This window comes from Neofelis nebulosa, chromosome 9 (assembly GCF_028018385.1).
Source record: "Neofelis nebulosa isolate mNeoNeb1 chromosome 9, mNeoNeb1.pri, whole genome shotgun sequence".
NCBI lineage: Eukaryota > Metazoa > Chordata > Mammalia > Carnivora > Felidae > Neofelis > Neofelis nebulosa.
Genome location: NC_080790.1, coordinates 105,917,796 through 105,941,161, shown reverse-complemented (window position 1 = coordinate 105,941,161; position 23,366 = coordinate 105,917,796). Strand labels below are relative to the sequence as shown.

Here is a 23,366-nt window from a genome sequence, read left to right as displayed (position 1 = left end):
AAGTCAGTAGTTAATTGTTCTCAAACAATGGATCAAGATATATGGTGCATGTAAACCTTTAAACAAAATTCTTTTTGATCATGAAATTCACCCAAAAGATAAATTAAAAAAAAAAAAATCTAAATCTAAAGGGACGCCTGAGTGACTCAGTTGGTGAAGCACCTGACTCTTGCTCTCAGCTCAGGTCTTGATCTCAGGGTCTGGCCCCAGTGCTCCACGCTGGGTGTGAAGCCAACTTAAAAATAAAAAAGTAAAAAATCTCAAGAATGGTGGAGCTATGGTCAAATGTGATAATAATCATTATACCTATTTTCAAATAAATTTGAGACTAAAAATTATGTTTGGGAGCTTTAAAATAGAACATAAATATTGTAAACCTTGACCATATTAATATTTTTGTGAAATTTACTAAATTCTGAAGGTAGAAAGAAGGGAGTTATGAGGAGGTTTAAGTACAATAGTTTCCTCATTTTCCTTGGCAAGAAGTCAATGGATATTATTCATGTTGAAATGTATAGTTATATATGCTTCATATATACTTTTTTAGTCTTTTTTTCTTATCTTTAAAGGAATAGCTTAGAAAATTTCTCTTATGAAAATAACATTTTTCTGTGCAATTAACATTTTTTTCTGACATTTAGAAAACACTGCAGGAACATCTTAGCTTTTTTCCTTATATTTTTAAATTTAATTTTAGTAAGATTAAATATAATTTAGTTTTAAAATTACACGTATGGTACCACCCATATATGAAAAATCATGCCTTTTAGTTTATTTTAATTATAACCTTACACTTCTCTTTCTCTCTATATAGGAAGATTTGTGGAATATTATAAACCAAGGAATATTTCTGATAGAAAGATTGGTTGATTGTTTACTGTCTTTTTTACATTTTTTAGAATTGTTTGAATTTTTTTTTGCTTTTTTAAAAAAAAATTATTTTAGAGAGCAAACACTCAAGCAGGGTCGAGGGAGAGATAGAAAGAGATTGAGAATGAGATCCCAAGAAGGCTCCCTGCTCAGCACGAAGCCCAACTCAGGACTCAATCTCACAATCCCGGAATCATGACCTGAGCTGAAATCAAGAGTCCAATGGTCAGCTGACTGAGCCACCCAGGCACCCCAGAATTGCTTGAAATTTTTAATAATGAATGTATGTATTTCAAAAATAAGTCATCATTCTTTTCAAAAAATTTCAAAATATAATACCTTTTGTGATACAGTAAAACATTACAGAATATACAAATTGAATGAAAATAGATATTTAAAATCAACCTGGATTAAAATGATTCATTTAGACAAAAGCAAAGAGAGAACACAAATCACCAGTATCATGAATGAAAGAAGAGATATAACTACAGATTCTACAACCATTAAAAGGATAATAAACAAATGCTTTGAACATCTTTATGTTCATAAATTCAACAACTTAAAAGAAATGGACAACATCTCAGAACCACACACTACCAAAAACTCAACTAAGATGAAATACATAATCAGAATAGTTTTCAAAAAAATTAATATTTTATGAATATAACCATTAACAAAAATTGAATTCATAATTAAAAAGCTCTCCTGAAAGAAATCTCCAGATCCAGATGGTTTCATTGGAGAAACTACCAAATATAAGAGAAGAGTTAACACCTCTTTCACACAATCTCCTTTAGAAAATAGAAGAGTAGAAAGGAATCCCTAACTTATTTTATGAAGCCAGTGTTACCCTGGTATGAAAACTATGCTAAAATTTATCCTAAATTTCATATGGAATCTCAGAGGACCCAAACAGTCAAAACAATCTTTAAAAAGAAGAACAAAGCTGGAGGACTCACACTTCCTGATTTCAAAACTTCCTACAAAGTTGCAGTAACCGAAAGAGTGTGGTACTGGCATAAAGACCGATATAAAGACCAATGGAATAGAATAGAGAACCTGGAAATAAACCCTTACATATATGGTCAAATGCTTTTTGACATAGATGCCAAGATCATTTAAGGGGGAAAGAACAGTCTTTTCAAATGGTGTTGGGGAAACTGGATGTCTACTTACAAAAGAATCAAGTTGGATGCTTACCTTCCACCATATACAGAAATTAAATTAAAATGGGTCAAAAAGGTAAATATAAGAGCTAAAAGCTATAAAACTTTTACAAGACAACATAGGAATACTTGAATAGATATATGTCCAAAAAAGATATACAATGGCCAATAAGTACATGAAAAGAAGCTCATTATCTCAGTCAGGGAAATGCAAATCAAAACCTGAGTGAGATGCTATCTCACACCCATTAGGATGGCAATAAATAAACAAATAAATAATTTCATGTGTGTATAAAAAATACAGAGAACATATGTTGGCAAGGACATGGAGAAATTGGGAACCTTGTGCACTGCTGATGGAAATATAAAATGGTTCAGCCACTGTGGAAAATAGTATGGCAGTTCTTAAGAAAATTGAACATAGAATTACCATAGAATCCTGCAATTCCACTTCTGGATCTACACCCAAATAATTGAAAACAGGGACTTAAACAGATATTTTTACATCAATAATCACAACAGCATGGTTTATAGTCAAGAGGTGAAAACAAAACATCCACTGACAGATGAATGGAAAAACTAATATGATATATACTCACAATAGAATATTTTCCTTTGAAAAGGAATGAAATGTGGATACATGCATGCTACAATATGGATGAACTTTGAAGACATTATGCAAATGTTGAATGAAGACATTTGACACAAAAGGACAAATAGTGTGTGGTTCCACTTAAATAAGGTATATACAACAGCTAAATTCACAGAGACAGAAAGTAGAATAGTATTTAGCAGAGCTAAGGTAAGGAATGGGACAGGTAGTTATTCCTGTGTGGGGTAAGAAAAAAGTTCCAGATGTGGATACTGGTTATGGATGCAAAAGAAGATAAGTATACTTAATGCCACTGAACTGCACACTTAAAAATGATTAAACTGGTTTTATGTTGTGTATATTTTACCACAATAAAAACAAAATGAAACAAAACAGATGACCTAATTATGTTTGCATCTTTAAAACACCATTTTCCCCAGGCACCTGGGTGGGTCAGTTGGTTAAGCATCTGACTTTGGCTCGGGTCATGATCTCACAGTTGATGAGTTCCAGCCCCGCGTCAGGCTCTGTGCTGATAGCTCAGAGCCTAGAGCCTGCTTCGGATTCTATGTCTCCCTCTCTCTGTGCCCATCCCCTACTCACACACTGTCTCTCTCTCTCAAAAATAAATAAACATAATAATTTTTTTAAACAATAAAATAAAATAAAATAAAATAATAAAATAAAATAATAAAATAATAAAATATGGTTCTCCCAGCAATGCCTTGGAATAGAGCCAGACTCTGTAGGGAGCTATTTGTGTAGCTTCTGAGAGGAATTATCAAAGGCTCAAAAACGGCAGTGGAAGTAGGAGAGGGAAAAAAGGAAAGAGATTAAATAAACACTAAAAAGGTAGAAGCAGAAGGATGTTGTATCCAAATGGATGTAGGTGATATGGGGTAAAAAGGAATCAAAATGATTTCCAGGCAATTGACTAGGATAACTTCCTGGATGGTGGTGCTATTGGCTGAGATAGTGCAAAACAAAGAATGGGTTTGGAGCGGAGGCCATGTGGCTCAACTTTTTTAATGGATTGAGATTGAAAGGGCTGAGAACCCTCCAGGACTCATATCAAGAGGTCAGTAAGAAGAGCAAATACGAGGCTCAGAAAGGAAAGATTGATGGCATACCATTTGGGGTGTCAATTCAATGCCAGATCTCAACACAATACAGTTGAGAACACTATATTGAGTGGGAGTGGTCAAAGAATGGAACTCAGGCAAACACCACTGTGAAAGCAGTAGATGGACCAAGTGGCTACAAAAGAAGATGAGTAACTGGAGAGATGATATGAGGAAGAGCAGGAACGGTGCTGGAGAAGGCAAATGGAGCATGATTCCATGAGGACAGAGGCATCTACACTGACAAATACTCATAGAGGTCCTTTTTTTCCTGGCCTGAAGGAAACAGAAATGAAAATATTTTGATATCTGCACATGAAATACATGAACAGCAACAGAAGAGTCCAGAAATAAACACAAATCTATATGAGAATTTCATTTATAATAATGGTGGCATTATAAGTCAGTGGAGAAAAGATGGATTTTTATTGGTGAAAAAGTACAGCTGAAGTTCTGTAGGATTGAGCTGTAAGTGCCAGTGGCCTTAAGCAACAGTAAATTACTCTACTCAATTTAGTGAGCGCTATCCTCTTTCTGAAAGGGAAACCCGTGTACCTTTAAGGTCATGGATTTCAGCAAAATTTGTATAAAATCCCTTTGAATGATTTAGGTTGAATTTCGCTCCAGAACAAGCTTAAGAATTCTAAACGAGATGCCAGATTTTGAAAATTAAAATATTCACTGCTTATATATTATATATACTCAGAAAGTAGAAGGCTTGCCAGCCAAGCAATTAAGGGCTTTGCTTGTGTAAATTGCTCATACACAAGTGTGCATAATTGCTTCTATCTTGCTAAAATCCCAGCATGCCGATGAATATCAACGCCACTTTTTTTTTCTGTAAGACAAACATCATCATCAACACCACAATGTAAAGACTATCCCTTAATGCCTTTATAAGCCATTGTTTAATATTGAGGTTGAAGGGTGGAAAATAGCGTACAACCTCATCCACCAGCAGCATATCTACAACAACTTAGTCATGGTCCCTGGGCTATGCCTGGGTGCTGAAAGATTACAGCTCCCTGTCATTTAGCAAAGCTGTCTGCGTGGAGAGCAGCATGGATTCTTTTGGAGGGATTATTGGTCACCTCTCTTTGCTTTGCAGTGACCTAGTGGTCTAGACAGGATCAGAGAGTAGATCAGAGATTTGAAGGAGGTACCACATGCTAATACCAAAAACAAAAACAAACAAACAAACAAACAAACAAGCAGTTTCTTTGCCCCTTAAAACCACCCCACCTTCATTTTAACTTGCTTTTTTATTTAAAATACATCCTCACTGATGCCACATAAAGCTTCAGTTGCCTCTAGGAGGGGAATTTAATAGGCTTTCCTTTTTCTGGAAAACCTGACTGTCTTGTAAGGATCTAGGAGGGATTTATTCAGAGCAAACAGATGAGAGAGCGTTGCAGCTTCTTTTCAGTATCTGGTATTGTGAGTTAAAGGAAAAGCTATTGCCAAGATCAAAGTCAGCACCATGTGACTGTCTATGCCGGATAAACTGTAGGGGGAAATCTATTATTACCATGACAGGGACAAGCTTTTATTTTCATGAGAAGGACCACTAATATAACATTAGAAAAATTTCTAAGGATAATGAGGGCATTCATTTCGTTTTAAGAACAATATGACTAATAGACAAGTAAATTTTAAATGTATGAGAGAGGGTGATAGCGAGAAAAGATAAGGAGGGGGGCAGGGGAAGCTTAAAGCAAAATGGACAAGTATGAGCCTCAGTAATATTTAACAGCTGTTTGACCTTGGGTATGTCACTGAAGCTTTCTAAACCAGTTTTCTTACCTGCAAAACACAGAACTCACAGATGTGAGTTCTGCTTCCCTCATGGAGTTGTCATGAGTAGCAAAGAAAGATACTTGAGACAGGAGTGATGCCCTACAAGCAAAGGACTTAGACCTGATCCAGTCTTTACTCAAGGGTTTTGAATGAATTTCTAAAAGAATAATGATCAAATTTCTGTGCATCAAAATCATCAAGGAAGTTTATTTAAAATAAAAGTGTTGAGGTGCCTGGGTGGCTCAATCGGTTTAGCATATAACTTTTTTTTTAATGCTTATTTATTTATTTTGAGAGAGAGATAGGGAGCCAGTGGGGAAGGGGCAGAGAGAGAAAGAAAGGATTGCAAGCAACTCCTGGGCTCAAACCCATGAATTGTGAGATCATGACCTAAGCGGAAATCAAGAGTCAGACACTCAATCAACTGAGTCACCCAGGTGCCCCAAGCACCTGGTTCTTGATTTCCGCTCAGGTCATGATCTCACAATCCTGTGATCCAGCTCCATATCAGCTCTGCACTGGGTGTGGAGCCTGCTTAAGATTCTCTCTCTCCCTCTCCTTCTGCCTCACTCCCACTCTCCTGCACTCTCTCTCTCTCTCACTCTCTCTCTCAAAAACAAAAATGAAATGAAATGAAAGGGAATGAAAAAATAAAACAAAACAAAACTGTCTGGTTTTATTCCACATCTACCAATTCAGAGTGAAACATAGGTCTCTACAGGCCCCTGAGTGATTGGTTATAAAGCACAAATGTGATGGGGTGGATGCATGATGTGCCATCCAGCTCCCCATTCAAGGAAGCCCCCGGAAGTATGGTTGGCAGATGATTTTCAATACTAAGCACGTTCAGGAATGGGCTCAAGTACAGAGAGGTCACAGTCCCCGTTAGGCTGCCCACTTGCAATGACAGACCAATGTGGAGATATCAAGACCTGAACAACTCTGATGGGCCACTCTAGCTTTAGAGCTCCCTCTGGGGTTGGCCAGGGCTACTGTTGGGTCTCCATTACTCTCACCTTGTTTCTCTGCCCACTCTTGCTTCCCTCCTTTCTGTTCTTACATATTGTCTCCTTAATACACATCCCAAACACTAATCTCTGTCTCAGAGTCTGAGTCTGCTTCTTGGAGAAACCAACCTGTGACACTGGGGTATCATGGATCTAAAATGAGAGCTAATGACATTCTTTCTCATCCTAAAAGCCTTCCTAGTCCTCTTTGCCTACAAATTTCATTTCATGGAAGTTAAGGCCTTTCACGATTTAGTACCAATCTTTCTTTACTGCCCCATTTGTCCATATGCATTTCTTTTTTTTTTTTTTTTTTTTTTAATTTTTTTTTTTCAACGTTTTTTATTTTTATTTTTGGGACAGAGAGAGACAGAGCATGAACGGGGGAGGGGCAGAGAGAGAAGGAGACACAGAATCGGAAACAGGCTCCAGGCTCCGAGCCATCAGCCCAGAGCCTGACGCGGGGCTCGAACTCATGGACTGCGAGATCGTGACCTGGCTGAAGTCGGACGCTTAACCGACTGCGCCATCCAGGCGCCCCACCATATGCATTTCTTAATCCTTAGACCAACAAGAACAGACTGGTTTCTTTTCAACTGAGCATTTTCACAATAGAATCTGTTAAATGTTCCCCAGATATAAGCTGCTTACTCTTTCTTTTTAAATTGGAATCTACTGGCCCATAAAAGTGCCTTTTCAGGTGCTACCTGATTCCATACGTTCTTTCTTGATTCCCCAGTCTCACTCCTGCCTCATCCCCTTGCTGGGAGGTGTGTTATGTGTATGCTCTACTCATCAACTGAACTCCTTGGAAACAGCAATCCTTTGTTTTCCAGCATTTCATTTTCCCACATCAATTAACCTGGTGCCTTGGTCATAGATACATAAAGCATTTGTTGGATTAGTCAATGGTATTGAAACAGTAACTTACTGACTTGTACTGCTAGAAGAATCCCATAGACTATATCATTGAAGATCTTGCCCCCCTTTATTGCAAAGATAAGGCAGATAAAGTTTAGAGGGTTTGCCTGAAGTCGTATAATTAATAAACCATAATGGAACCATAATTCAGATCTACTACACATATATATCAATACTTAATTTTAAAATGAAAAACATACTAAGTAAACATTTGAAAACCCATTTTTGGTAATTTTTAACAGATTGTACAATCAATTTACCACACACATGAGTATCTGAAACAAAAATTTGTTTGTAATTTAGTTATTTTGACCACTTCAAACACATTGAAGAATAGTCAAAACATGAAATACAATATTTTCTTTTGCAAAATTACTACACATGCCTACTTATACATATTCTGAAACTCAACCTCATGTATTTAATTCACTTCCTCATTATCTCTATATCTACTTCAATAATTCTTAGATTTAAAGTTACTCTTGTATTTGGTATTCAATGGTTTTCTAATGTTATTTTGGTAGCTTCCCAGGGTTTTAGTAATCTTACATGAAAATGGAAAAGAAGTATTTATTTTCTCAAACAAGCTCTAACTGATGGTTATGGACTAATTTTTTTTTAATGTTTGAAGTACAATATGCATACATATGTACAAACTAAACATACCCATATGATCAGTTCCCACAGCAAGAAAGATAACATTACTAATGAGCAGAAGGAGTTAATGAAGCAGGTCTGTTTTATTCAGTTCTTGTTTATCTCTAAAGCCATGGTAATGACCTTTGGTCAACTCTGGAGACTAAACTCCTGGAATGTTCACATACTGACTAGGTAAAGATATTAGTCTACATGCCCAAAGCATTCAGTCAGGATGAACCAGATTACCAGCATGTTTAAAGTAAACATCAAGGATCATGATGTGCACCCAGGGCCTGGTTTGGGGTTTACACCATTTGGCAGAGATGTGACCAATTCTATTTAAGAACTTTGCACCCCAAGATACAAGTCAACCTTCCTAGGCATGTCTTTGCAATTCCCAACTGGAAAAGAAGATACACCTATGCATTCCCTACAGGGGGCATACAAGAAAGTGTGCATTGGACCTCTTCTAGCCTTTGCCTATACAGTAAAACCTTGGTTTGCATAATTCATTCTGGAAACATGCTTGTAATTCAAAACACTTGTATATCAAAGCAAATTTCCCCATTAGAAATAATGGAAACTCAGGGGCGCTGGGTGGCTCAGTCGGTTGAGCATCTGACTTCAGTTCAGGTCATGATCTCACTGTCCGTGAGTTAAAGCCCCGGGTTGGGCTCTGTGCTGACAGCTCAGAGCCTGTTTCACATTCTGTGTCTCCCTCTCTCTCTGCCCCTCCCCCACTCATGATCTCTCTCTCTCTCTCTCTCTCTGTCAAAAACAAATAAACATTTAAAAAAAATAAAAAGAAATAATGGAAACTCAGATGATTCGTTCCACAATCCAAAAATATTCATATAAAAATGATGACAATTACTGTAATATAATACAAAATAATAAAGAAAATATAAAATATAAAGAAAAATAAACAAATTAACCTGCACTTACCTTTGAAAACCTTCATGGCTGGTGTGAGGGAGACAAAAGAGAAGAGGGTTATTATGTAGGATGACTTTCACTATCACTAACGGAATCACTATCTATTGGCTCAAAGGAATCTTTTTTTCATGCAGATTTAACAAGGTATCTATCCAATGACACTTGTTTTTGCCTCCTTTTGAGGATTTCACAGTAATGTGGCATTGCATTGTTCAACAGATTCATTGCTCACACTGCTACAGCCTTATTCAGGTGGTGCTTTTCCACAAAGTTTGCACTTGTTTCCCACATTTTACACATCTCCCTAATATCATTTGAAGTGAGGGATTCCTCTGCCTCTTTCTCCTCCTCCTCTGCAGACGAGATGCAGATGTGGACTTCTTATAAAATCTTGCAATTTCAGCCACTTGTATACCTCGTTCATACTTCTTGATGATTCCCTTCTTAACGTCCACTGTAATCATCTCCTTCTTCTTACCGCCTTTCTTTTCAACCTTTTTCTGCATGGGGGCCATTGTACATGCTTACATGGATGTTGACTACAGTGAAGTATTAATAAACTCTTGTCATATGCTGCATTTAATGTAACTGGCAATAAGGCAGAAGAGGAAAGGGTCTCTATCTGCAGACAGCCTGACCTAGAATGAAGCAAAGAATTCCTAAGCTTACTCTTGTAAGGAAAAGCAAAAAATGTCCATAGGTGCTTTGAAGTGACAAAAAATACACTGGTGCCAGTTGTGGGCAGCTTCTAGTGTTCTGAAAATCACTGATTTCTGCCAAACACCGCGGTCTGAAACCAAGCATCTGAGCATGGGAGACGATCACCCACAATCCTGCAGCAAGAGAGAGAGAGAGAGGGAGGGAGAGAGAGAGAGAAGAACAATTGGCTCAGTTGTGATCATGTGACATTCAGCCTCATATACTATTCGCATTACAAGACATTGCTCATTTATCAAGTTAAAATTTATTAGAAATGTTTGCTCATCTTGTGGAACACTTGCAGAACTTACAATCCTAGGTTTTACTGTGTATATACTTTTTCTGTTATTCCTTCACTGTATCCTTTGCTGGAATAAATCTTAAGCCATGACACTAACTTTATGCTGAATCATATTAGTCCTTCCAGTAGATTTCCAAACTAGCGGATGGTCTTGGGAACACTGAGACAACTAACACCTCTGAAGTCCCTCTCTTGCCCCTTAAATTCAGTATGTCCCCCAAGAATAACTACCATACCAACTTTTAATGGCATAAGGTAATTTTGCCTATTTTTGAACTATGTATGTTTGGTATCATACAGTCTGTATTCTTTTATATCTGGCTTCTTTCATCCAAATATTCTGTTTGTGAGACTCATGCATGTAGTGTTTGCAATTATAGGTCACTCATTTTGATTGCTGTAGGATGATAATCCATTGACTATACCACAACCTATGTTTTCATGCCTCAGTAGATAGACATCTGGGTTGTTCTAAATTTGGGGTTATTATCAGTATTGTTGCTATGTGTATTTTGATACATGCCTTTTGTGAACATGTGTGTGCACTTCAGTTAGTTATATATGCAGGGGTGGAGATGTTGCATCATCGGGAATGTGTGTGTTGAGCTTCGGTAAATATCGCCAGAGAACTTTTCCAAACCGGTTGTACCAATTTCTCCATCCAGCAGCAGTGTATTAGAATCCCAACTGCTCCACATCTTTGCCAATACTTGCCATTGTCTCTCTTTTCACTTTAAACCAATTTAGTGAGAAGATATGGTATGGCATAATGGTTTTAATTTGCATCATTCTGGTGACTAATAGAGTTGAGCACATTGTCACATGTTTATTAACCAATTAGATATAACACATGAAGAACTTCCTCACTATTTTTTTTTCTGTGGGGTTGTGCCTTTATATTTGATTTATAATATTCTGCATTCTGGATTGGAGTCCTTCATTGGCTATGTATTGCTAATATGTATCTTCTCTGACTCTGTGGTATGCCTTTCTATCCCTAGTAGAGTATTTGATGAACTGATCTGCTAACCTTACTCCAATTCCCTCTCTACTACATTTTTACTCGACAAATATTTATTAATTAACTGCTATGTATTTGAGCACTTTGTGGATATTGGGGGGAAATAATAAGCGTAATGATTCCTGTTTACACTCTTCTGAAAGAAATTAATGTAGCTTGCTTTCACCCTGAGCCAATTCATCTGAATTATTTAAAGGATATGGGAATATACTCTACCCAGTGTTTTAGGGTTCTATTTTCCAAGCACGTTTTTTTTACTAATCAGTCTTTTTTTTAGGGTTGTTGTAAAGCCTTGCTCTGTTCTCCCACTGAGGACTGAAAAAGAAAGAAAGACGAAAGATACTCCAGGTCTACTTTGCAATTTATGTCATGTTCCTGTTTATTTCATTCCCTTGGCCATAAATGTTCTTACAGCCACTCACACAATATGCAAATATTATGTCTTTGCTTCAGCACCCTAGAAGCAGACCCTGAGATAAGGATGTATGTGCAATCGTTTATTTAGGATGTGAACCCAGAAAACACTGGTAGAAGAGTAGAGGCAGAGAAAAGCAGGCAGCCAATAAAGGGTATGCTATCAAGCAGGTTACTGCTCTGGATAACCAGATCTTAATCCTGGTGGGGAACTCTAGGGACCAGCATAGAACAAATGCCTTTGAGTGAATCTACCTGGTAGGACAAAGCACCTGGTATATTTATAAATGGTCTCCTTTCAGTCATTCGAGCTGCCTCTGAGTTGGGGGTATGTGTGTTAATTCTCCCAACAAATCCAGCCTGTCCATCCTCAGAAAGAGAAAGAGACAGTTCTGTTGCTAGATCAAGCACTCAGGAAAAAAAAAAATCACAGGTATTGGCAGTTGGAAGTCAGATTTTTTGGTGCTGAGTTATAGAAGTTCAATTTCATTAGCTGGAATACTAAAGAGGAACTTGAAAAATAAAATAAATCATAAAGGATAAAGTAATTATGCACAAAATTTCATTTTCTTTTCGTCTTTTCTTCATTTGAAAAGATATTGACTACATAATGCTTTTTCTTAAAAATTTCCATTGCAATTATACATATCAGTACTTGGATCTTAGTTGGAAATGGCATCTGCTAGAATCTTTTATTAGTAGGACAGTCTCCACTTACACACACACACACACACACACACATACACACACACACACACACATATATATATATATATATATATATATATATATATATAATAGGCTATGAGTGAGAGCACCAAAATAATAAGGATATAAAAATAGCAATTTATTTTGACCTCACATCCAAGATGTCTGATCCAAGAAGTCAGTCCATCCAGGGTTAAAGTGGTGCTCCATGATGTGAGAGACCCGAGATATTGTTATCTTGCTGCCCTGTTGAGCATGGCTTCTATTCTCAAAGTCATCTTACTGTCTACATGGCAGCTGCCACTCCAGTTACCCCAGTCTCTTACTGCTGCCTAAAGAAATGGGAAGTATTATGGAAGAGATGCAATGCACTTCCTAGAAGTTGCACATCCTACCTCTGCTTAGATCCCATTGCCAAGAACTTGGCCATATGACCAGAACTAGTTGCAAGGGAGGCTGGGAAAAGGATCTTTATTCCAAGTGGCCACATGCCCAGCTGAAATGGAAGCTTTACTACTGAAGAAATGGGGAAAGAGATATTTGGGACAACTCTCACTCTGTCCTCACAAATTCAAAAATAGGAAATGTGAATTTTTAAAAATTTAAAACATAAGTAACTTCTACCAGAAAGTTTCAGCTTAAAGCAGTGATTATTTAGGCTTAAGAGAAAACCAGTATTTTCCTTAGACCCTTCTGAATTTATACTTAGGTCAAAATCTTATCAACTTAAAAAAATATATATGTAAATCAAAATGTAGTATTCAAACAGGATGGACCTATTCCAAGGAGAGAGGGGGTGGGTGGGTGGGTGGGTGTGGGTGTGTAAATTAGGATCCTACAAGGAGTCCTTTACTTTTTTTTTAAGTTTATTTATTTATTTATTTTGAGAGACAGAAGAGAGTGCAAGTGGGGGAGGGACAGAGAGAGAGAGAGGAAGAATCCCAAGCAGGATCTGCACTGTTAGTGTAGAGCCCAATGCGGGGCTTGAACTCAGGAACTGTGAGATCATGTCCTGAGCAAAAATCAAGAGTCAGCCTCTTAATGGAATGACCCACCCAGGCACCCATGGGGTCCTTTCTTTTTGATACCGGCAATGTTACAAAAACGGTCACACAACTTAATCCATGTGACAAAGAGATGACGTAAGTACAATGAGCATATGGGGGAAATTTTTCAAACATGAATGTGCTTCAACAGGTCTCATTTCTCATCAGAGTGGTATTCCAATTCAAGCCATTTATTTCACTCCTGAATCTGAGGTATCTTTAAGCTGTAATAATATGATAAGCCTTTAAAGCCCCATACTTCCTGAAAGTAAACATCGTTCCTCAGAAAACTGAGTGAAAGATATTGACAAGGAATAGGAGAGACATTTTCAAGCCAGACTTCCCGGTCACCATATGAAAGAAACCCAAGGATAAACAGACAGTTGGCATTGTTATTGTTCAGAAATTCAGAAGCAGATTTCATGAGTAAAAATAAAACCGTGAGCCTCTTGACAAGGATGATGGGTACAAACCAAAAAATTGTGATTCTCCTTGGGTGATTGTGATGGATAATCAAAGGCAGTTTTTTTATATTGATTGGCCTTGTCTTTCCAGAGACCAGAAATGGAATCCATCTGGACATTCGCTAAAGGACAACAGATGGAGTTACACCACATGACAGTGAGCTGTTCTTTCTCTCATAACCCACCGGTGGTGTTCTTTGTAAGAATAACAGTACTGGAGATATGGAAGATCATTTTTTTCTTATGGTTTACCTCCAGATTTGTTATGGTTGCACACTCTCCAAATCAGGAGAGAAAGTTACTTAAATATTCTCAGTGCTTTCCTTTTTTAAATTTGGAAAATAAGGAGAGACCAGCCAGCACAATTCTAGTATCTGAAAAGGTTCTGGAGCAATTAATTAAAGGCTCATTTGTAGGCACCTTGAAAATAAATGTATGTTAATGAGCAACAATATTCATTTTTGCTTAAGTGGGTTATGCCAAATAAAGCAAACAAACTGTCTCATACAACTGTATGAGAAACTTTCTCATACATACTGTACAATGTACAGTACATTAGTCCTCATTTATTAACATGTGTTAATGGGGCACCAGGGCGGCTCAGTCGGTTAAGCCTCCAGCTCTTGATTTCAGCTCAGGGTGCTCTCATGGTTCATGGATTCAAGCCCCTGGCCAGGGATCTCCATTGGCAGTGTAGAGACTACTTGGGATTCTCTCTCTCCCTTTCTCTCTGCCCTTCCCCTGCTCTTGCTCACTCTTGCTCCCAAAAATAAATAAATAAATAAATAAACTTAAGAAAATGTGTTAATAACCTATATTAATGTGTTATTATATCATATGTTAAATTGAATTGGTTTAACCTATTCACAATTATCTCCTTTCCCAAATCTTCATCAGCACGGACCCCAGATCTGTATTTACAGCAGTGTTCGGGACCTAGTCAATATTTTTTCCTTCACTAGATCTCTTGTTATCATCTGCTTTTGTCTTCATCATCTTTAATATTAGTCACTTCTTATTTCCTTGACTTCCATCTTCACCTTACATTTATACTTACCAAACAGGTTTCAGTCTGTTGTGGTTTTCCCGAGGTCTCCAAATTAGTTCCAAGTCTTACTGAAAGAACCTCTTTATCCACAGATAGAGGTTCTCCTTCTCCCCAGAAGCTTATGTCCATTTCAAATCCCCATTCACTTCACCAAGACCCTTAACCTTTCTTTTGAAATTCCCTTTCCATGCTCTACAAGGGCCACATTTGGTTTTACTCATTCATTCCACAAAGTTGTAAAGATTCATGTAGCCCTTGGTTTTGTCCCTAAATTTCAAGGACAAAAAGACATGGGATAATGGCATTAAAAAACAAATCCATTATTAGATGTTCACAAAAACACACAGAGTCTGAAGGTTGGTAAAAAACAGAGTTTTTCTCATCAAGTCACTAATCAGTCCCTCCAGGGTCCATCTGAGGTAGGCATTAGGTGGTTTTCCTCATTCATACTTTTTTGCTGGTCCCTTCCATGGTTTTATCTCTCTGGACCACCCACTGTTAGGGTCTCTCTTCCTTACATTAGGTTCTCCCTGGTCTTCTATCCACCCTATAGAGATTAAGAATCCTTATCAGTTCATTCAATATTGTGAAGACTTTGGAGATGGTTTCAATTCCTCCGGTTCCTTCCCCAGAAAAATGCCTCCAAACTAACAAAATGTTCTTCTGTTAATATTGAGCAACTCTCAAAACATACATTGGGGACAACTTTATGATAAGGAGAGATCTCTTCTCAGGAAGGGGGGAAAGGGAAAGCAAGACATCTTGAAGATGCTTTAGTGATCCATATAAGAATAATCATCTCTGAACATCCTGTGCACCCTCAGGCTTCTAATTTGCCATAGTCATCATCCTCAGAACTAACTAATGTGCTTTATTTATACCCTGTTATCACTTTGCTGGAGAAAGTCAGAGATGCAAGCAGATTTGACTCACTACACGTTTCTGTTCTGTAATTTTTCTGTTATTAGGGCAGAAGGACAATCCTTTCCTACATGGAAGCTTAACTCAGGGTTCCTTCCTATGTGTCCTTTTCTGCATCCTCAAAATTTATGTTGCTTATTTCTACAACAACATATCTACTTCTATGGTGATAAATGCAAAGTTATCACACGTACATTCACTGACTCATCTCCTCTTTCATTCATTCCCAAATTGAGCAGTAATTAGGTACACATTACCATGCTAGGAATTATAAATAGTAAGGTGATTTTAAAAAATCTATTACAAACAGTAGAGTATAGACAAGACCAAATTTAATCAGACAACCAGTGATATAAAAACTAAAATAGTGAAAAGTGAACATAGAATTATATAGATCTAGAACAGCCTATAATAGATTTAACATAACAAGGCATGTTGGAATGTTTTAGAGAAAATTACTCTGTATCTGAGGTCTGAAGAAGGATAGACACTAACTAGGCAAGGGGTTTTTAGGTGAGGAGAAGATTACAGAGAAGGATTTTTCTAAGAAGCCCAAACCATAATTACAAACATCCCATGGTGCAAGGGAGCAAGAAATTTGGAGGAACCAAAGTTAAGAAAGGCCAGATGGCAGGATAAGTGAAATAGATGATGGGGATTAAGGAGTGCACTTGTGATGAGCACCAGGTATTGTATGGAACTCTTTTTTTTAAATTTTTTTTAATGTTTATTTATTTTTGAGAGAGAGATAGAGTGTGAGTGGGGGATGAGCAGAGAGAGAGGGAGACCCAGAATCTGAAGCAGGCTCTGAGCTGTCAGCACAGAGCCTGATGCAGGGCTCGAACTCATGAACCGTGAGATCATGACCTGAGCTGAAGTCAGACGCTTACCAACTGAGCCACCCAGGCACCTCATGGAATTCTTGAATCACTATACTATACACCTGAAACTAATATAACACTCTATATTAAGTAACTGGAATTAAAATAAAAGCTTCAAAAAAAGAAAAAAGAGAGAGAAAGTCTGGATGGCTGGAAAGTTGAAAGCAAGAGGAGTGTGGCTTAAGGTGAGAGAGGAGATGTAGGGTATGGGGGAGAGTCCATATCATGCAAAACCTTGCAGGAGTGCTGGCTGTAATGCAACAGAGATGAAAAGCCATTGCCTTAGTCAGCTCAGACTGCTATAATAAAATATTATAAACTGGGAGTCTTAACTACAACAGAAAATTATTTCTCATAGTTATAGAAACTGGGAAGCCCAAGATCAAGGCACTGGCAGATTTGGTGTCTAGCAAGATACCACTTACTAGTAGAAACAGACAGCCATCTTCCCACTGTGTCCTAATGGTGGAAGGGGTGAGGAAGCTCTCTGAGGTCTCTTTTATAAGGGCATGAATCCTATTCATAAGAACTCCATCCTCATGACCTAACCATCTTCCAAAGGCCCTACTTCCAAATATTAGCATATTGGGCGTTAGGATTTAACATATGAATTGGGGTGGGGGGATGGGTATAAACATTCAGTCTATGGTAGCCATTGAAAGAGTTATAAGCAGTGTGTGGAATGTAAAAAATCAAACTTGTCTTTGAGAATTTCACCCTGGAAAGCTGAATGGAGACTGGATTGGAGGAAGGCTGTACAAACTGACATGGAAAGAAGTCAATTTGAGAGATATTTATGAGGAAAACCTACAGAACTTGATCATTTGAATATAATGTGAGGAGGAGGAATTATTAAAGATAATTTTTAGGTTTCTATTTTAGGGAATTGGGTAGATGGCAGTTTAACTGGATGTGGACTAGGTTTACAGGGAAGATGGAGTCTATGTTGATGGATTCTACTTTTTCCTCTTCTGCAGAGGAATTTGGTTTCATTCTGTATCTTAGGCTCAATTCTACCAGAAACAAGAACTTGAATGCAAGTGATTGTTTTGGGGAAGCAAATGTGGAACATGAGTAAGGAAGAAGGAAATAAGAAAGGGGAGGAAAGGAATCCATTTCTTGATGAACAGGTTAGCACTAAGGAGGCTTCTCCTGATGGGTACCTCTGAGAGATGGGTAGAACATGCCTCTGAATTGTTGCATCTGGGTGATGAGGAATCTGGAATATTTTAGTGCCAAATTCTATCCATTATTGGTTGAAGGACCCTCCTACAGAGTTAATTCATGACATTTATGGCCTGTCCTGTGCTCTAGCCAATAACGCTCTGGAAGCCAGAGGAAGCCTCAGGCTTTCTCAATAAGACATCAGATTGCATTGGCAGAAAGAAGGCTGAAGAAAAACCAATGGAGCATGGACAGTGGCTACCATCCTTGAATTTACTACTTTAAGATTTGAAAGTGCATTTCTCAATGTGCTTTTCCTCTATCTTGATGCTTTTGTCTTTTTTGATTACTGGCCCATTTCTCAGGTATTTTTCATTGCCATATTTTGAGTTAATCATTGATTCCATAAATTTTTTGAACTTCATGTTAAAATCATACTTTCTGTAACCCTCTACACCTGTAACTTTACCTTTTTTTTAAGTTTGTTTATTTATTTTGAGAGAGAGAAAGAGAGAGAGAGGGTGAGAGAGAGAATTCCAAGCAGGCTCCATGCTGTCAGAGCAGAACCCTACACGGGGCTCCATTTCATGAACTATGAGATCACGACCCGAGCCAATATCAAGAGTCGGACACTCAATCAACTGAGTCATCCAAGCCCCACTATCTTTTTTATAAAATGGTAATTTATTAAGTATAAAGCCACACATGATTCTCAGAAAGTTGTGATGAAAAGCTAAGATGTACTCATAGCCGAGCATACAAAATATAGGTTACAGTGAAATAGTACTATAAATAATGTTGACTTAAAAACGCTCAAATGGAGCTGTCAGTGCTCTGGTCTTAAACTGGAAACAGAAAGCAACCCGGGTTCCTAAAGGACCTAAATCCAAAACTACTCCTTATTTTTATTAGTGACTTCTATGATGGGTTAGAGAACACATTTTACAACATTTGCTGATATTGCCAAGTTGGCAGGAACCACCAGCACTTGGAAGAGTGAAAATATAATATCTAATATACCACTGGACATAGATTAGATGCTCTATAAATACTTTGTGATTGATGGATTAAAATATAGTACAATCTTTGTGGACATTCCTCACAGATCCTATGCCAAAACATTCCACTCTCTTGGGGCCCCCATACTCACCCCCTCCTTCTTCGAAGATAACCTGATGCCCAACTTCATTAAGTTCAAAGTCATCTGATTTTGGCTTCTCTCATTTTCACTTTCTCCACCAAAGGAATTTCTAGATTAACCCACCATTTTTTCTGCGGGAAGCCTCTCTCCTCCTACCATCCCCCACGTCTCCCTCCGTTGTTTTTTCCTAGCCTCCTCCTGCATGTTAAGCTTTTTCTCATCATTCCTTCATTCTCCTCATTGGAAACCTTCTTAAGTGTTCCCTAGATTGAAAACTCATCTTCTTTCCCTCATGTTGCTCCTCTGAGCATCTAAGTGCTTCTCTGGACAATAACCTCCGCCCACACCTCTACGTCCTCCTCCTCATTTATTTGTTAATCTCTCTCTCTTGCCTTAGAAGAAGTGCATGTAAGAAGTCTGGTGTGTCATCTATACCCAGCCTGTGGCACAGCTCCAGTCCCCTGATAGGTGATGACTAATCGCTTAGTGAGGGCGTGCCAGTCAGCACTTTGCAGCTTATCTTCTTCCTAGCCCAAAACTTGCTGAAATTTTCCTTTGCTGTCTTCATTCTGCTGGTTCAGAGCTGTTCATCTCTTGGTCTTTTTTTCTAATATGTTGTAGTTTCTTCCAAAGCTTTCTTCTGTCCTTAGCCCTTTTCCTTCCTTCCCTAAATTATCTCACTTGGGAATTCTGCTTGGAGAGGGTCCACTATCACTCCACATCACCTAGCCTCAAGGTCTCAGCCACCTAGGAGCTCTTCCTCTGAGTAGCTTATCTCTTGCCTTTATCTCTTGGTGCTACCCCTTGTGCAGCTTACAAGGTCTTGAAAATTTAACAACTTGCTGCTTCTCTAGCACATCTTTCTTTTTTCCCTCTAGCACATCTTGAACTTTGCTACCTCCATGCCTCTGCTTATGCAAGTTCCACTGCCTATGGTGCCTCTTTTGCCCTTTCTCTAATATCCACATTCCCACTCTTGTGCACCCAGGAAAGCCCAACACCATACAATGTTTCATACAATCTTTCCAGTTGTCTTTTTAGCTCTCACTCTATATTATCTGAACCCCCACCCCACGGTATTTATTGCTTTTCCCTATACACAAGTTATATGATTATGTGACATCTTTTCATATTTCAGCCTGTTCTGGCTCCTGGAAGTGATCCCAGGACCATCACATAGATAGAAACAGACTAGGAGATGATACACATGCACAGCATGTTTTGGAGTTATGCCAGACCCACCTACCTCTGCCCCAGATTCTTGTTCTCCCACCTCCTGCTTTCTAATTCCCTTTTATTTCATCATATATGCCCTTGGTACTCTAGTCACTGCTGACCCTCCACTTATGCAGTCTAGTTGGACACACATCTCTACTACCTTTGGATATGATTATATTACATGTCAGGATAATGGGACAAGGATACTCCCAACCCCACCCAGGACTTTCTAACATTCTAGATTCCAATTCAGGGTAGGGTGGCCAGCTGATAATGAAACTGAAATCTCTTTGAAATCAAGTACCAAATCCTATACATTTTTCTGTGCCCATTGCAGTTAATACTGATCCTTTAAATTAGTGAATAGCTAACAGTAAAATCTTAATCAATGTATTACTTTCTTTGCGCAGTAGATGACTAAAGAGATGGAATCTAGGATAAGGTGTTCTGAAGGGCATAAAAAGAGGGAAATTTATGTGTTTGGTGAGTCATCTGGGAAAACTTCTGTAAAGGGTTCTATACAACTGAGGAATCCGGACACCTAGAAAGTATTGGGAATTTGTACAGTTTAGTGATGAGATGAGAATGTCTGGAGTTAAATCTTGATTCCTAGAGATCTGTAACTTAACCTCTCTGTACTTCCTTTCCTCGATTGTGAAATGAGATTAATAACAGATTACACTGCATCAGGTTGATGGGGAGATTAAATAAGACAGCACCTATAATTAGTATGGAAATTAACATAATCTCTGATATATGTTAAGCACTCAACAAATGTTAATTATTTTCATCAAAGGAAGGAAAGTGTTGAAACAGAAATAGAGAATCAGAGAAAAAGTTTGCCTTCTTCCATAGTTTATCCAGCAGTGGACTTATGTTTCGTCTCCTTTATAGCCACAATATGGCCATGGCATTATTTAAAATAGATCAGACACCTAATCAGTTACTGAAGGGATCTTTCCATGCATGTCTCCCATCAACATCCTGGAAGTCTGCTAATTCAGTCAGTGGATGGGAAAAATAAGATGAGTATCAGGAGTCCCAGTTATTTTATGGGTCAGTACTAGAGGAGGCTCTCATGGTCTCTACTCACATGCCATTGGCCAGAACTCATCACATGATGGCTGCTAGCCCAAAGAGAGGCTGGGAGATGTAACACAGCTGTGGCCAAAGAAAAAAGGATAGAACACAAACATTAGTGAGCACCTGTGGTTTTGGCCATCAGTATAATTTATTGGTACCATTCCTTAGGAGCTAGGGGACCATTTCCAGAGCATAATCATCACAGGAAGTAGAAAGCTCATGCTCACAACTGTCCCCACATCCTCTGCCATGGCCCCTCCCCCTCTCACCTGCTCACTCAAGGCCACATTGGTTTCAAGTGTACTGGGAATCAAGGAGCATAAAAACATGGTAGGGGAAAACTAGGGGAAGTAGTTTTCCACTGAATTAACAGATGATTACAGAATTCCCTTTGCATATATGCACTGGGATAAGAAATACAAAGAAAAATAGCCAGATCCACCTAAAGCAAAATCTTCTGACCACAAAACTGAGTTGTCCTGAGTACCAAGTGTTCTGAAGATTGAGGTGAAAAATGAATATGTTTTTCTCACTATATATATGTGTGTGTGTGTATACATATATATGTATATATACACATAGATATGTATATATGTATATGTATATATGTGTGTGTGTACATACATATATATATGTATGTACACATACACGCTTTTTTTTTTAGAAAGAGAAAGTGAGTGGAGAAGAGGGGCAGAGGGAGTGAGAGAGAGATTCCATGCTCAGCATGGAGCCAGATGTGGGGCTGTATCCCACAACCCTGGAATCATGACCTGGGTTGAAATCAAGAGTCGGAGGGTCAACCGACTGAGCCACCCAGGTACCCCTCTCACTCAATATTCTCAGAGAGAGGTTCCCCTAAATAGTCTTGAGCTATTTTCTGCCTTTGCTGCTTAACATTTTTAGAGCTATTATTTTGTGCCAAAGTGACAAAAAATATTTAAGAATAATGTAAACTATAAAATCATATCTTAATGTCCATATATTCAAAGTTAAATATCAAATTCACATTTATGACCACTTGGTTTGCTTTTGGAATCATGACATCAAGGAAAACATTCATTTCAAGTAGTATTATTTCATTGCAGAATAATAAGCATAAATAGAACTTATTGTCCAGACACTGTTTTAAGTATTATACATATATTGCCACACTTAATATTACCCTGCGAGGTATATTTTACTATCTTCATTTTAGTTTTTAAAAAATGTTTATTTATTTATTTTGAGAGAGCGACGGAGACAGAGAGAGAAAGAGAGAGAATTCCCAAGCAGGCTCCATGCTCAGCACAGAGCTCCATGCGGGGCTCAATCTCAAGAACCAGAAGATCACAACCTGAGCCAAATCAAAAGTCAGGTACTTAACCAGCTGAGCCACCCAGCCATCCCTTGTCTCCATTTTAAAGATGAAATTGTCCCTCAGAGATGCTAAGTACTTTGCCCAAGATCACACAGCTAGCAATAGGCACAGTAGTTACTCAATCCCAGACAGTGTCTATGCTCTTAAATTCAAATATTATCTCTCTCCTTCACTCCCATCAAGATTTGAAATTAATTAAGCACAACAGAGAAGTTTTGATTCAATGGAGATACTATACACATTTCCTTTTACTTTTTAAAAAAGTATCCTATAACATATTATTTGAGCATGCATAAAATGTAGTAGGTAAAATATTCAGATAAAAATAAACCAGGAAGTCTGTTTGGGCTAAATAAATGTTTGTGTCCTCCAAATTGGACACTCTATGAAAAATATACTTAGATTCTTACTTTATTCTTGGTAAACAAATTAACATCTGTTATCCCAACTAGGCAAGTTTAGCCAGCCATGACGCTTCTGGTAAATATGTTCTGGAAGGTTTTTAAAATATATTTATTTTGGAGGCTTCAGAAAAGTAGAGTCAGCAGCTGGTAGCACCTAGCAAGGTTATTCTCCTCCTCTCTTCACTCCCATAAAAAAATTCTCTTTCAAAGAATCATATAGATGAATATGAAATGTTAAAATACGGAAGAGTCACAAGAGTGAAGGGTTGCAGCTCTATAAGTAGTAAGATCACCTGCATGAGATTTGGTTTTCCCAAAATTAATTTGAACAATTCCATTATTTATTTTACCCAGTACTAGACAAGGTCATTGGGAGATATATCCCAAATCCTCCACAAAAGTCACTGGACTAAGAGCATAAGGCAGTTGTATCATGAGACAGCAAAG

At 38.0% G+C, this 23,366-nt stretch overlaps 1 protein-coding gene across 2 annotated transcripts in view; it reads right to left on the bottom strand.

Moving 5' to 3' along the window:
- PAK5 (p21 (RAC1) activated kinase 5) overlaps positions 1-23,366 on the bottom strand; it is a 317,484-nt gene that overhangs the window by 289,866 nt on the left and 4,252 nt on the right. The window contains exon 2 of one of the 2 annotated variants that reach the window (XM_058684892.1): positions 9,465-9,882. The exons of the other annotated variant lie outside the window; for it this stretch is intronic. The gene's annotated coding sequence lies outside the window, so the exon portion shown is untranslated. The remainder of the gene's footprint in view (positions 1-9,464; positions 9,883-23,366) is intronic. 2 annotated transcript variants of the gene reach the window in all.